The 15,765-nt window shown below is 47.0% G+C and overlaps 1 protein-coding gene across 50 annotated transcripts in view; it reads right to left on the bottom strand.

Moving 5' to 3' along the window:
- EPB41 (erythrocyte membrane protein band 4.1) overlaps positions 1–15,765 on the bottom strand; it is a 221,656-nt gene that overhangs the window by 193,125 nt on the left and 12,766 nt on the right. For 26 of the 50 annotated variants that reach the window (XM_078330941.1, XM_002750524.6, XM_078330946.1 and 23 more), the window contains exon 1: positions 1,429–1,644. The exons of the other annotated variants lie outside the window; for them this stretch is intronic. The gene's annotated coding sequence lies outside the window, so the exon portion shown is untranslated. Of the gene's footprint in view, positions 1–1,428; positions 1,645–15,765 lie in introns of those variants that run through there. 50 annotated transcript variants of the gene reach the window in all.

The raw sequence follows: 15,765 nt of genomic DNA, 5'->3' as shown, positions 1-15,765 counted from the left end.
ATTGAGTGCTTACTGTATGCCACATAGCATGTACTCTACATAGATTATATTAACAATACCCCAAACCAAAAATTTTACAACTGGCAAAGAACTGATTACACTTTCAATTTACAAAAAAGGAAAATGAAGAGTACATCAAGTTTCCATAAAAAGTAGAGGTTAGTGCTACATTAACAAAATTGGGACGAGAAGAAATATATACAGGCTATATATCCTGCTTTTGATTAAAGGGATTTTTCCCTTTAATCAACTAAAATTTTTGCCAGGACTGAGAATATAGAAAACGACAATGAGCAACAGCATTGACTACAGTACATCCTCAAGAGAGTATAAATCCACTCTAATAATATCCAAGACACAGACACAACCATTTCTTGCAATTTTCCCTAAAAACAGAAGGGAACAAAATAGCAGCTGTGAAATCACCCAGACTACTGAAAAAAAGAAAAAAGAAAGGAAAAAACTATCTCCTAATGAGCAACCACATGCAAAAAACAAGTCTCCACAGACTAGTCATTTATGGCAGGGTATAGGGTGCAGTTAGATAAACAGGATGACAATCACGCTCATGTGGCCAGAAACCAGCCCATCAGCAATTTGCTTCACGTGAGATCACTTTCTCTCAAGAGAATGTCTGTTCTTGGGGAGCATGACCTTGTTTTGGCAAAACCTCCCCAGGAATAAAGGCCTGCTGGTGCATCTCGGAGGGTGAGCCCAGACCCGGCCTCTCCACAGGTACAGCAGCCCAGCGAGCACGGGGAAGATTTCCAAGCCGACAGATGCGCTAACTGAAAAAGGAGGTCACGACGCTGAGAGAATAGATTTAACCCTCTGCTCGCTGGGAACCCTGAAGACTAAAGGGGAAAGCGTCTGACTCCCCCGGGTTCGAGGAACGTGTTTTCAATGATGCAGACGTCGGTGGCGGGAAGGCCTGCGAAGTCGCGCCTGGGTTCCCTGCAGCCCTGAGATTCCGCCTGACTTCTGCAGACAGCCCCGCTCCCTCGCCAGGAGGAAATCGCTCCGCGTCTGCACGCAACACCTTCACCGTCTGAAACCTGCGATTCTCCGCATTTGGTTTTCTCCCGAGGCTCCTGCCCACTGCACCGTGGTTGACGCACCCGAGGGGACCGATTTACCCTCGTCAAAAATACACCCCAAGCCTAACTTTCCAAAGCTCCCGCGTCGCATCCCCTTCCCCTGGCCTCGGCGGCTCGGGCCGTCCCCTAGCTCCTCAGGCCGCGTCCCCGCTCGCGCGCCGGCGTGCACACGAGGTCCCTCCGCGGGAGAGCCCGCGCCCCTGCCCGGGGCCTGTAGGGGGCTGCAGACAAAGAGGCTGCAGCGCCGCCGCGGCCGCCAGGACCGTCCCCACGGGGACAGCTCCACGCCCCCCGCCCAGTCTCCCGCTCCGCCGCCGCCGCCTCGCCTCACCGGTGGCTCCGGGGCCGGGATCCCGCGCCCCTCGCTGCTGCAGCCAGACGAACAATGGCAGGAGGAGGCGCCGGCGTCCCAGGCTCGGGCCCTCTGCGGCTTGCGGGCCCTCCGGCTGCTGCTGGCTGACTGACTAAACCCACCAGCGGAGGGAGGGAGCGAGCGAGCGAGCGAGCAGACTAGCGGCCCTGGCGCGCGCCCTCCCGCCTTCCCTCTGCGAGGCGAGGCCGGCCCGGCCCGCAGCCCGCCCGCTCGCCCGCGCCCCTCCCCTTCGGTTCGCCACAACATTGTAGTAAATTTCTATTGGGCCGCGCCGGAAGGAAGGAGGGGGCCGGGCCCGCGGCCCGTCCGCCCATTGGCTGAGGCCAACTTCTAGCTCCTCTTGTTTCCCCCCTCCCCTAGGTCGGTAAGGAGAGGAAAGGGGAAGGAAAAAGAGAGGAAAAGGCAAGGGGCTGGCCACGTGTGCGCACGCGCAAGCCGAACCCGGTCTGGAGCCGGGGTGTTCCGAGATCCCGCAGCACCCACGTGGGGCCTGAGGCAGCTAGAGCCCTGGACGAAGGTGAGATCCTTTCCTCCTGGAGGATACCAAGGTAAGACGGTGAGATTAGGTAGCCTCAGAGAAAGACCTCACATAGAGGTTGTAGCCAGGCCACCCCAACGCTTAGTGACCTCCGGTAAGTCACTCAGCTTTTCTATGCCTCAGTTTACCCATCCACTAGTTTGTGTCTAGGCGCCCTTCCCACCCTGACATTCGATGAGACTTTACCTCTCCTACCAGCTGTCTAAGGGCTGAAATGGAAGCTAAGTGTTGAGGCCATGCCAAGATTGAACCTGTCTTCTGCATTTAAGGATCTTCTAATTCCCCCTGGCAATCTCAAAATTATAAAGACTTAGCTTCTGAGGTCTGGTCTCCAGATGAACTTAGGGTTGCTCTGACAATTGCTTGGTGTGTCTATTTCCTTCCAGAAGTGTCAGAGACTCCGTAACCCTTCACACTCCCTGCTAGGCTGGTCTCTGAACAGGCTTCAGACCCACAGTGCTGAAAGAAGGCTTGTTTTAAGCATGATGCCTAGAAAGTAAGATAGGATCTGGTGTTCCATTTTAGAGATGAGGAAACTGAAGCAGAGAGACTTAGACCTGACAGGATAAAAAGCCAGGCAATCTGACAGCAGAGCCTGTAGACACCAACTAGACATTCCTGATATCTCATCACAGCCCCTTCACACTCCCAGCACAGCCTCTAGAAACAGATGGACTGGGTTACATTCTTAGTCTCCAGACCTTCCTAATTGTTTGATTTTCCCCGTGCCTCATTTTTCAACACCATAAAAGGAGATAGATAATATGTCCAAGTAGCTGGGACTCCCACCCAAGTGGGAGGCTGAGACAGGAGGATTGCTCAAGTCCAGGAGTTCAAAGCCACAGAGAACTGGGATCATACCATTCCACTCCAGCTTGGGCAACAAAGCAAGACTCCATCTCTAAAAACAAAAATGGGGGTAGGGGAGGGAGAAAGATAATAGTAGTTCCTACCTGATAGAGTTTCTGTAAGAATTAGGCTAAGTGTGGTGGCTCACACCTGTAATCCCAGCACTTTGGGAGGCTAAGGCGGGCAGATCACCTGAGGTCAGGAGTTCAAGACCAGCCTGGCAAACATGGTGAAACCCCATCTCTACTAAAAATACAAAAATTAGCCAGGCGTGGTGGCAGGCACCTTTAATCCCAGCTATTCAGGAAGCCGAGGCAGGAGAATCACTTGAACCCAGGAGGCAGAGGTTGCAGAGAGCCAAGATCACATCATTGCACTCTAGGCTGGGCAACAAGAGCAAGATTCTGTTTCAAAAAAAGGAATTAAATGAGTTAAAATATGTAAAGGGTTTAGAGCAGTGCCTAGCTCAGAGTAAGATCTATGTGTGTTAATTATTGCACTATTTGGAGACTAAAATATGGACTGAGAGGTGTAGAACTGGCAAGTATAATATATTTGGTGTTTTTGTTTTTGTTTTTGTTTTTGTTTTTGTTTTGAGACGGAGTTTTGCTCTTGTTACCCAGGCTGGAGTGCAATGGCCCAATCTCAGCTCACTGCAACCTCCGTCTCCTGGGTTCAAGCAATTCTCCTGCCTCAGCCTCCCAAGTAGCTGGGACTACAGGTGTGTGCCACCATGCCCAGCTAATTTTTGTATTTTTAGTAGAGTTGGGGTTTCACCTTGTTGACCAGGATGGTCTCAATCTCTTGACCTCGTGATCCATCCGTCTCGGCCCCCCAAAGTGCTGGGATTATAGGCGTGAGCCACCCTGCCCGGCCTAATAATATATTTGTTAAGCATGCAATTGTCAGCACTGAGCTGAGCATGTTATATAAATTGTCTGTTTGAAACATCATAAAATCCCTTGAAAATCACCTGACTACACCATCTAAAAGCACCCTTGTCCTTGTCCTTGTCCTTTAACTTGCTTCATAGCACTTACCTTACTTGACATTTGACTATATATTTATTATTTAATATGCCTCTCAAATAAATTGCTGTAATCTAGACCCACTAGACTGCAAGCTCAGGAGGGTAGGAACTGTATCTGTATTCGTCTTCCAGAACAGTATACACTCAATAAATATTTGTTGAACCAGTTAATGAATGTCCTCATTTTATATATAAGGAAACTGAGGTAAGGTCAGGTGACTTGGCCAGGGTCATTCTGTGTACTAAGGGTGAAGCACCTGTTTGTTTGGGTATTTTCATTTTGTTTTGAGACAGAGTTTTGCCCTTGTTGCCCAGGCTGGAGTGCAGTGGTGTGGTCTCAGCTCACTGCAACCTCTGCCTCCCAGGTTCAAGCAATTCTCCTGCCTCAGCCTCCCGAGTATCTGGGCATGTGCCACCACGCCTGGCTAATTTTGTATTTTTAGTAGAGATAGGGTTTCTCTGTGTCGGTCAGCTGGTCTTGAACTCCCTACCTCAGGTGATCCACCCACCTCCGCCTCCCAAAGTGCTGGGATTACAAGCATGAGCTACTGTGCCTGGCAGCACCTGTTCTTAAATACTCTGGTCTCCTGCCTCAAGTCCTCAGGTTCAGTCATGCTTTTTATTCAGGGTTCTAGTCCTACCACCTCTGTGCCTCAGGCTTTCTTCACCAATCAGACAGGAAAATCTGGTACCATGAAGGATGAAGATAGAAGATCATCAATCTAAGCTAGCTCAGATGACCTAGCTTACCACCTCTACCACCACCAAGTTATCCAGCAAATTCAGATTCATGAAAACCAATACTCTCTATGCCATGAAGTGCTAGCCATTGGCACATCATATTTAAAGATGCTGGCTGGATGCACAGAATGTGTAGCATTTAATAATCATTACCCTGAAAATAAGTAGAGGTCTCAGGCTAACAGAAAAGGGCTAGACACAAGGCAGATATGAACCACTCTGAAATTCATAGTGCCATGCAGTAGCAATTCAACATCCACTGGCCCAGGCTTTAGAATCTGAAAGACCTAAATTCCAGTGCTGGCTTTTAATTATTGGCCTGGAGATGAAAGGGCTTTGTAAACTGTAAAGTACTATCCACACATGAGGAATTTTTGTTATTTTAGACAAATATCTTCACTTGTTAGGCTAAGTGCCCAATCTCTGAGTGTTGCCAGGCCCATCATATAGTAGGATGTGGGGGTATAAATAAGACCTAATATGAAGGCAGAAAAGCTACCTTTACTCCTTGGCCCATCTGCCCTCTCAGACTTCTGCAAACCAGATCCAGTCCCAGCTCACCCTGCAGAGACTGTCATCAGGTACTAAGGGTAAAGGTCCCAAGCACCATCTCTGAGGCTAATTTCCTAGAGCAGAAACAGCTCTGCTCCATGCTCACATCTGGATGGCGACTGTGCCGTGCTCCAAGCCCCAGGATGGGGTCCCTAAGGGCCATCTCTATCTCGCCTGCCAGCTGATCCCACCATTACCTCCCCGCCCTCTACCCCTTGTGTTCCTTCCTAGGGAATACAGGCCCCGCTAGCTGCCTGTTAGCCCCTGGAGCAGTCAAGGGCACTAAGCAAAAAAAAGGAAAAAAAAGACAGCGTGAAAGGGTCATAATCCTTCCCCACTGCAAACTGAACCCAAGCAAAAGCAAACATCAGCTGCACATAAGAGGGTGAAATTAGATGGTGAAATTAGGTGGTGACCAGTGGGGAAGGCCAGGGAGTACAGATGAGGCCTCAGATGACCTAGCAGAGATGAGATTGGAAGAAAGGGGGGAGGGGTGGGGGAACCATACCCAAATGTGGGACGTGGGCGGATTAGGGACACAGCCGGCCTGAAGCCCAGTGATAGGGCACAGGGAAAATGTTTGTCTGTTGTGGAGGGTAGCAAGAGACTGAAAAGGCTTTAAAAAGCTGGGCCCACCAGCAAAGTGTTCTGAACAGTACTATTGAATGAAAACTGATGCTGGTACCAAAAGTACATGAAGAGTAGTGCTTGCCATCCTACGCATGGTCATAAAAATCACAGTCATTTTAGATTTGTAAACACAAACGATAAATCAAACAGGCTATAATGGGATGGGAATTACCACTCATACAGTGGGATGGGGATTATTTTTACTAGTGGTACTTGAATTGTTCATAGAAAATTTAGAAATATGAGAAAAAAGTCACCATAAAGCCACCAATCAAAAATAACTACCATTGATATTTTCCGGGGACCTTCACTTCTAGTACCTTTTCTTATATGTTTACTTGTTTTTTGAGACAATGGTCTCACTCTTTCACCCAGGCTGGTGTGCAGTAGCATGGCCACAGCTCACTATAGCCTTGACTTCCTGGGCTCAAGCAGTCTTCCAACCTCAGCCTCCCAAGTAGCTGGGACTACAGGTGTGCCATCATGTCCAGCAAATTTTTTTAATTTTTGGTAGAGACAGGGTCTCATTGTGTTACCCAGACTGGTCTCGAACTCCTGGCCCCAAGTGATGGGATTACAAGCATGAGATACCACACCCAGCCTTATGTATACTATCTATCTATCTATCATATTTATCTATTTTTGAGACGCAGTCTCACTCTGTTGCCCAGGTTGGAGTGCAGTAACGTAACCATGGCTCACAGCAGCCTTGGCCTGAGCCCAAGCAGTCCTCCCTCCTCAGCCTCCTGAGTAGCTGGGACTACAGGTGTATGCCACTACATTTGTAGAGCTGGGACTACAAGTGTATGCCACTATGTTTGTAGAGATGAGGTCTCCCTCTGTTGTCCAGGCTGGTCTTGAACTCCTGGGCTCAAACAATTCTCCCACCTTGGCCTCACAGAGTGCTGGGATTACAAGCATGAGCCACAGCACCTGGCTTTATTTTTACTTATTTAATTAATTTTTTCAAGAGATAGGGTCTCACTCTGTTGCCCAGGCTGGAGTGCAGCTGTGCAATTATAACTCACTGCAGCTTTACACTCATGGGCTCAAGCAATCCTCCCACCTCAGCCTCCCAAGTAGATCGGATTACAAGGACAGGCCACTGTACCTAGCTGCTGCTTTGTGTACTTTTCAATGTACATATATTTAATCATATGAAATTGCTGGTTTTATAAGTTATAAATGATTAAACATGGCCAAGTACGGTGGCTCACACCTGTAATCCCAGCACTTTGGGAGGCCAAGGAGGGTAGATCACAAGGTCAGGAGATCGAGACCATCCTGGCTAACACAGTGAAACCCTATCTCTACTAAAAATACAAAAAAATTAGCCAGGCGTGGTGGTACGTGCCTGTAGTCCCAGCTACTTAGGAGGCTGAGGCAGGAGAATCACTTGAACACAGGAAGCAGAGGTTACAGTGAGCCAAGATCACACCACTACATTCCAGTCTGGGTGACAGAGGGAGACTTTGTCTCAAAAAAAAAAAAAATCAAATATGAACAATTTCATATGTCTCAACCTAATACTTTTTTTTTTTTTTCCGTAAAGACGGAGTCTCACTCTGTAGCCCAGGATGAGTGGCACAATCAGCCTGGCGTCTGGCAACAGAGCAAGACCTCTGTCTCAAAAAAACAAATTATAGTACACAAGGCTACCTGTTCCACTCATGTTTGAGATAAAAGCCAAAGAAACCAGCAGATGCAGTACTTTTGTACAATTATTTGTCTTTCACATTCGAAACACAGACTGTGTTTTGACCTCTTCAGTAGACTACACCTGGCTTACAAAAATTGTCTTAAAGAGTTTTCCATGCACAGTAAAAGCAATAAGCTAAATGTGATTAAAATCTGTACATTGGGGCTGCTGTGGAGACATGCCAAGAAACAAGGAGCAGAAGGAAAAAAGTTGAAATTGTAAGCATGGACCTGGTGGATAGTTGTTATGGCATTTCTTTAGGACTTTGAATTCATAGAAGATTAGAACTGGATAGTCCCTTAAAGATCAGGAGGTCCAAGCTTTTAACTTACAAAGTAGGAAATGGATCCAGAGACTGGAAGGTACTTGCCCAAGATCACACAGCACAGTGGTGGCAGAGCCCAAATTTGAACCCAAGTCTTCCAACTCCTACTATAGGATTCTGTTCACTGCCTTCTTCCAAGTCCAGCTACATTTGCTCTCCAAAGCCATTTTACAGCCATAAAACCTAGGAATATCTGAGCTGGAAGGGATTTTAGAGATAATGATTATTAAAAATGATGATAGGTCGAGTGCAGTGGCTCACACCTGTAATCCCAGCACTTTGGGAGGCCAAGGTGGGCAGATCACCTGAGGTCAGGAGTTCAAGACCAGCCTGGCCAACATGGTGAAAACCCATCTCTACTAAAGATACAAAAATTAGCTGGGCGTGATGGCACGCGCCTGTAGTCCCAGCTACTCAGGAAGCTGAGGCAGGAGAATCACTTGAATCCAGGAGGCGGACGTTGCAATGAGCCAAGATTATGCCACTGCATTCCAGCCTAGGCAACAGAGCGAGACTCTGTCCCAAAAAATAACAACAACTACATTTTGGGTTTTTGTTTTTTTTTTGAGACAGATTCTCTCTCTGTCGCCTAGGCTGGCGTGCAGACCTGTTGCCCAGGCCTGGAGTGCCAGGCACATAGTAAGTACTTCATATGTATTACTGCATTTAGCTTCTTAACAATAATACTTAGGCAATAATATTAGCCCTAAGTACAGTTGAAGAAACTACAGCTTCAATAAGTCAGGAGCCTTGCGGTGGCTCACACCTATAATCCCAACACTTTGGAAGGCCAGGGTTGGAGGATTGCTTGAGGCCAGGAGTTTGAGATTAGCCTCAGGAATACAGTGAGACCCCATCTCTACAAAAAAAAAAAAATTTTTTTTTTTTTTTTGAGGAGTCTCACTCCATCACCCAGGCTGGAGTGCAGTGGCGTGATCTTGGCTCACTGCAACCTCCACCTCCCTGGTTCAAGCAATTCCCCTGCCTCAGCCTCCCAAGTAGCTGGGATTATAGGTGTACGCCACCATGTCCAGCTAATTTTTGTGCATTTTTAGTAGAGACAGGATTTCACCATGTTGGTCAGGCTGGTCTCGAACTCCTGACCTAGTGATCCACCCACCTCGGCCTCCCAAAGTGTCAATATTAGAGGTATGAGCCACCACGCCCGGACAAATAAATGTTTTAATTTTTAAAAAGCCGATCTGGAGCTAGCTTTGGAGTCTAAGAAAAGAAAAACAAAATAGCCAAGCATGGTTGCACCTGCCTGTGGTCCCAGCTACTCGAGAGACTGAGGTGGGAGGATCCCTGGAGCCTGGGAGGTCTAGGTTGCAGTGAGCTGTGATCGTACTACCATGCTCCACCACTTTGTAACAGAGCAAGACTGTCTCAAAGAAGAAAAAAGAAAGACCAGGCACGGTGGCTCACTCATTGTCAAGGAATGTCTTAACTACCATCCACCAGGTCAACTTTTACCATTTCAACTTTCCTCCCTCTGGCCCTTTTTTCTTGGTATGTCTCCATAGCACCACCAATGCATAGGGGTAATGTAATCCCAGCACTTTGAGAGGCTGAGGCAGGAGGATCACTTGAGCCCAGGAGTTTGAGACCAGCCTGGGCAACATAGTGAGACCCTATCTCTGTTTAAAAATTAAAAAAGAAAGAAAAGTTAGGTGATTTGCCCAACGTCACAGCTTAAACTAGGTCTGTCCAATGCCACTGTCCTCTACCACATACTGCTTTCATATCACTCAGGAAAGCACTTTGGAAACAACGTGAGTGAGTAACATTAACATCTATCCCAAGACCTCAGGGAAAGGCTGTCCTGGTTGCTTCTGATTATAGCTCTGGGACATTCAAGGAGAGACCCACTGATCTGGCCTCCCATGACCCCTCCAACTCCCTTCTCTTACCAGCTGGAGTGAGCCTAATGACCCTGATCCAGCAAAGCCTCTGCTCACTCAGCCTTAACCCACTAATTCTCACTAGGGGAGGGAACCCTGAGGCATAGAGGGTTTCCCAAGAAACAGAGAAGCTGTGTGCAACCTACTAGCTGACCTGCTTCTAAAACTGGTAAAGTCAGCCTGACCCAACCCTCACTTGAAAGAGGGACAGGGCAGAAGGGGAGTTATAAGTAGAAGGTTTAGGGGTATCGGGTTTAACTTGCCCCAAGACTCTCCAAAGCTACTGCTATAGGACAGGTCCTGAGCTGCCCAGCTAGCATTTGACTAACCTCAGTTTCCAAGACTAGTGACTGGGAGCACTTTAGTGGGGAAGAAATTGAGAAATTGGGGCCAGGTGTGGTGGCTCACGCCTATAATCCCAACACTTTGGGAGGCTGAGGCAGGCGGATCACTTGAGGCCAGGAGTTCGAGACCAGCCTGGCCAACATGGCGAAACCCCGTCTCTACTAAAAATACAAAAAATTAGCCAGGCATGGTGGTGTGTATCTGTAGTCCCACCTACTCGGGAGATTGAGGCAGGAGAATCGCTTGAACCCAGGAGGTGGAGGTTGCAGTGAGCCAAGATCATGCCACTACACTCTACACTCCAGCCTGGGCAACAGAGCAAGACTCTGTTTTAAAATCTCTTTCTTTCTATGTATTATATAGAAAGAAAGAGAGAAATCATAAGAGAGACTGCAAATAAGTTGCATCCTCAGCTCCACCATAAATTTGCTGTATGACTCTAGGCAAGTCACCTACCCTCCATCAGCTCAGCTGCCACAACAAAATGCCATAGATTTGGTGCTTAAACAACATAAATTGTTTTCTCACAGTTCCGGAAGCTGGAGTCAGAGATCAGGACTGGCCAGGTTCTGGCAAGGGTGCTCTTCTTGGCTGGCAGGTGGCCACCTTTTTGCTGTGTCCTCAATGATGCAAAGAGAGCAAGCTTTCTGGTATCTTTTTTTTCTTTTCTTTTCTTTTTTTGAGACAGAATTTTGCTCTGTTGCCCAGGCTGGAGTGCAGTGGTTTGATCTTGGCTCACTGCAACCTCCACCTCCCAGGTTCAAGCGATTCTCATGCCTCAGCCTCCCAAGTAGCTGAGATTACAGATGTGTGCCACCAGGCCTGACTGGTTTTTGTATTTTTAGTAGAGACGGGCTTTTGTCATGTTGGCCAGGCTGGTCTCAAACTCCTGACCTCAAGTGATGCACCTGCCTCAGTCTCCCAAAGTGCTGGGATTCCAGGCCTGAGCCACTGAACCCATTGGTGTATCTTCTTTTTTTCTGAGACACAGTCTTGCTCTGTCGCCCAGGCTGGAGTGCAGTGGCGCAACCTCGGCTCACTGCAACCTCCATCTCCTGGGTTCAAGTGATTCTCATGCCTCAGCCTCCCAAGTAGCTGGATTACAGGCGCCCACCACCATGCCTAGCTAATTTTTTGTATTTTTAGTAAAGACTGGGTTTTACCATGTTGGCTAGGCTGATCTCAAACTTCTGACCTCAGGTGATCCACCCACCTCTGCCTCCCAAAGTGCTGGGATTTCAGGTGTAAGCCACCACACCCAGACTTGGTGTCTCTTCTTATAAGGGCACTAACACTGTCATGAGGGACCCCACCTTCATAATCTCATCTTATCTTAATTACTTCCCTGATTAATTACTCCATTTCCAAATACCATTACATTTGAGGTTAGAGCTTCAATATAAGAAAGCAAGAAGGATCAAATGATGTGGAGGATACAAAGGGTTCTGTGGGTTACAAAGCTTCATACTACACTGAGCATGATTTTTATTTTAAATCTGCTATCAACCAAGCAGAAAGAATCCTCAACCACAAGGTAAAACCCTCCCTGGAAGTAGGGACACAGTGGTCCCGCCTTTCTTCATCCATCAAACATTTATTGGGGACTGGGGATCCCATCATGAATAACTCCAGTGGCTCTATAATAACAGTCGTCATTATGTTCCCATACATGAGTGATGGCAAGAAAAAGTTAAAAAAAAAACAAAAACTGGACTTTTGAGGCAGGCCGACCTTAGTTCAAATCAGAACTCCACCAGTTAGATACTATGTGAGTCCAGACAATTCACTTCCCCTCCTTTCCTTATCTATAAAGTGCAGCTAATATGTACCAACCACTATACCAAGTGCTTTATACACAATATGTCACTGTACCTTCACAACAGCCCCTTGAAGAGGGTATGACTATAATTTCCATTTTACAGATGAAGAAATGGAGTCTCAGCCCAGGCACAGTGGCTCACGCCTGTCATCCCAGCACTTTGGGAGGCCAAGGTGGGCAGATCTCCTGAGGTCAGGAGTTCAAGACCAGCCTGGCCAGTGAAACCCTATCTCTACTAAAAATACAAAAATTATTTTTTTTTCTTGTGATGTGGTGGTGGGTCCCTGTAGTCTGAGCTACTCAGGAGGCTGAGGCAGGAGAATCACTTGAACCCAGAAAGCAGAGGTTGCAGTGAGCTGAGATTACACCACTACACTCCAGGCTGGGCAACAAAGTGAGACCTTTTCTCAAAAATAAATAAATAAATAAGAAAACAAAAAAGAAATAGAAGCAGGGTGAGGTGGCTCACGCCTGTAATCCCAGCACTTTGAGAGGCCAAGGGTAGATCACGAGGTCAAGAGATCAAGACCATCCTGGCCAACATGGTAAAACCCTGTCTACTAAAAATACAAAAATTAGCTGGGCATGGTGGCACATGCCTGTAATACCAGCTACTCGGGAGGCTGAAGCAGGTAAATCACTTGAACCCAGGAGGCAGGGGTTGCAGTGAGCTGAGATAACACCACTGCACTCCAGCCTGGCGACAGAGTGAAACTCCATCTCAAAAAAACAAAAAAAAGAAAAAGAAATAGAGTCTCAGAGAAGTGAAAAACTTGTCCAGGATCACCCAGCTAGTAAGTGTCCGAGTTCGAACTGAAACCCACATCTGCCGGCCCTGTTGCTAGTATTCTTTTTACAGACTGCCTGCATTGCCGTGATGGTCATTATCATAATACCAGCAAATATGTGCAGAGTACCAGCTAAGTACCTAAGTACTTTACCTGCATCCTCTTATTTAATTCTCACAACAACCCTCTAGAGTGAGTACTATTTTAGCCCCATTTAATAGGGAACTGACGTCAGAGAGGTGAAGTGATTTGTCCAATGTCACACAGCTAGGAAGGGGTATGGTTGGGAAGTCAGCTGTGTGTGAGTCTAGAACCCAACTCCTTGCTCGTGACACTATCTTGCCTCTCTTCCCTGGTGAAGTCAAGCAGGTGTCTTTATCTCTGTTTGACAGATGAGAAAACTGAGGCAGTGACGTGCCTAAGAACACACAGCAAGACAGTAGCTACGCAGGGACTTAAGCTCAGGCTCCTGAGTCTCAAACCCAGGAAAATTTCCTCCACTTATAATCTTGAGCATCAGAAAATGCCCCTGTCCACTAGACATTTGGAAACCTATACCTACCTCCCCTGAGGGTGTGGGGAATGAAACCCTCTCTGTACCAGGCCAGGCATAGACAGCCAGGGGTGTTGGATGAAAACGTTGCAGGATACTGTCTGAGAAAACAGCAGTCGAGCTGGTGACGCAAGTGCCCCTAGCTTTGGGCACCTCCATCTTGGTCTCCCTACATCATGGACCCCGAGCTGGGAAGGGGAGAGTTCCAGAGGAAGCTGCTCCAAGCCTGAGCTCCCACTGTCTAGCATAGCTCTCTCCTGTGATTTCTGCTGAAAAACAAAAAGCTCGATCCTCTAGGCCTAAGTGCTAATTACCAATGATGACATAATAACCATTGCAGACCCAACAGCCAAACAGCCCCAACTAGAAATTCTGCAAAGCTCAGGCTCCAGAACAAAAGATTTGAGCACTCCAATTGAAACTGATGCCCTGGCAGAAAATACCAGAAGCATTCAGAAGCAAAAGAGCCTCAAAGTGGACCCAGCCAAAGTATGATCTGGCAGATGGAGAGGATGATGACCACTCACTTTTTCTCTCACTCATACATTTATTGAGACTCTACTGTGTGCTCAAAATATTCCTAGATCCAGAGAGAATAGGCTTCATGTCGTTATTAGTTTACGCCACAAATATTTACTGAGCACTTCCTGTGCATCATGCACTGTTGTAGGTACAAGGGATATAACACTGAATAATACAGACAAAAATCACCATCATCATGGAGCTTAATATTCCAATGGGAGGAGAGACAATAAATAATACAGTATGTCGTAGAGTGATAAGTGCTCTGGATAAACATAAGCAGAGAGTGCTGAGGTTAGAGGACAGAAAGGCATTACAATTCCAGTAAGATAGGAAGCCGGGTGTGGTGGCTCACACCCGTAATTCCAGCACTTTGGGAGGCCGAGGTGGGCAGATCAGCTGAGGTCAGGAGTTCAACACCAGGCTGGCCAACATGGTAAAACCCTATCTCTACTAAAAATACAAAAATTAGATGGGTATGGTGGCACATGCTTGTAATCCCAGCTACTCAGGAGGCTGAGGACAGAAGAATCCCTTGAACCCCAGAGGCAGAGGTTGCAGTGAGCCAAGATTACACTACTGTACTCCAGCCTGGGCAACAGAGCAAGACTATCTCAAAATAATAATAATAATAATAATAATAAATAAAAAGATAGTCAGGAAAGGTCTTATTGAGAAGGTGACGTTTAAACAAAAAATTTAAAGAGATGAGAGTACAAGCTACAAACGTGTCTAGGGGTAGTGTTCTGGGCCAAAGGACTCGCAAGTGCAAAGGCCCTGGGGTAGAAGTGGGCTTGATGTGTTCAAGGACTTGCCTCTAGTCTTTAACAGCTGAGGGGCCTGGTGGGGAAGGAATCAGACACAGACTAGTATACTTAAACTCTCGTTAGCCTCAGGACAACCCAGGAGGTAACATTTTGCCCACTATTCTCACCATTTTACAAAGGAGTGAGAAGGGAAGTAAATGATCTAACCAGGCACAGTGGCTCATGCCTGTAATCCCAGAATTTTGGGAGATTGAGGGGGCAGATAACTTGAGGTCAGGAGTTCAAGACCAGCCTGGCCAATATGGTGAAACCCATCTCTACAAAAAATACAAAAATTAGCCAAGTATGGTGGCACAATGCTTATATTCCCAGCTACTTGGGAGCCTGAGGCAGGAGGTTCGCTTGAACCCAGGAGGCAGAGGTTACAGTAAGGCAGGATCATGCCACTGCACTCTAGCCTGGGCGACAGAAGGAGATTCCATCTCATAAATAAATAATCCCACATCACACAGCTAGAATAGGCAATTCTGTCTGACTCCATCTTTCTGCGGCCAGTCTCTGGCCCATCTGTGGAAACCCTAAATATTTATTAAGTGAATGAATGACTCAATCAATCCTGTACATTTCTCAAGTCCTTCCTTCCTTCTCAATGAACTCTTTTATAACCTCTTGTTATCTCTACTGATGACAGAATAACGACAACAATAATAATTCCAACATGTCAGCTATGGACTGAGTACTTTATGCAGATTATTTAATTTAGCCCTTAAATATCCTATGAGAAGATGTTAATATTTTTCCCATGTTATAAGGGAAAAAACGGAAGCTCACTTAGGTAAAGCAACTTGTTCGAGGTCCCACAGCTGGTAAGGGGTGAAGCTGGGATTTAAACCAAAGTCTGTCTGCTCATAAATCCCTACTTTTAATCCTGTAGTATTAGTAGAAACCTCTGACCTCAATCCATCCCCTTCCTTTTTAAATCAGAAAATGAAGGCTCAAGAAGGGCAGGTGATTTGCCCAAGATCTCACAGCATGAAGAGCTAGGAAGGCTGGTGTTCCTTTCACTCTACCATTTTTGGGGCTGTGAACCAGGTTTTCCCTTTTGGGCCTATTTCCCAGCCTCTTTGGAAGTCTTCAAGTCATCCTAGCTCCCAAGGATAGTTCCAAGGAGTTCACAGTCCATCACTGTCCCCTCAACCTAAGCCTAGATGGCATGGGGCCCTTTCGACCCTCTGC

Source organism: Callithrix jacchus, chromosome 7 (genome assembly GCF_049354715.1).
Source record: "Callithrix jacchus isolate 240 chromosome 7, calJac240_pri, whole genome shotgun sequence".
NCBI lineage: Eukaryota > Metazoa > Chordata > Mammalia > Primates > Cebidae > Callithrix > Callithrix jacchus.
The sequence above is the reverse complement of the archived record's forward strand: the minus strand, read 5'-3'. Positions and strand labels throughout refer to the sequence as shown.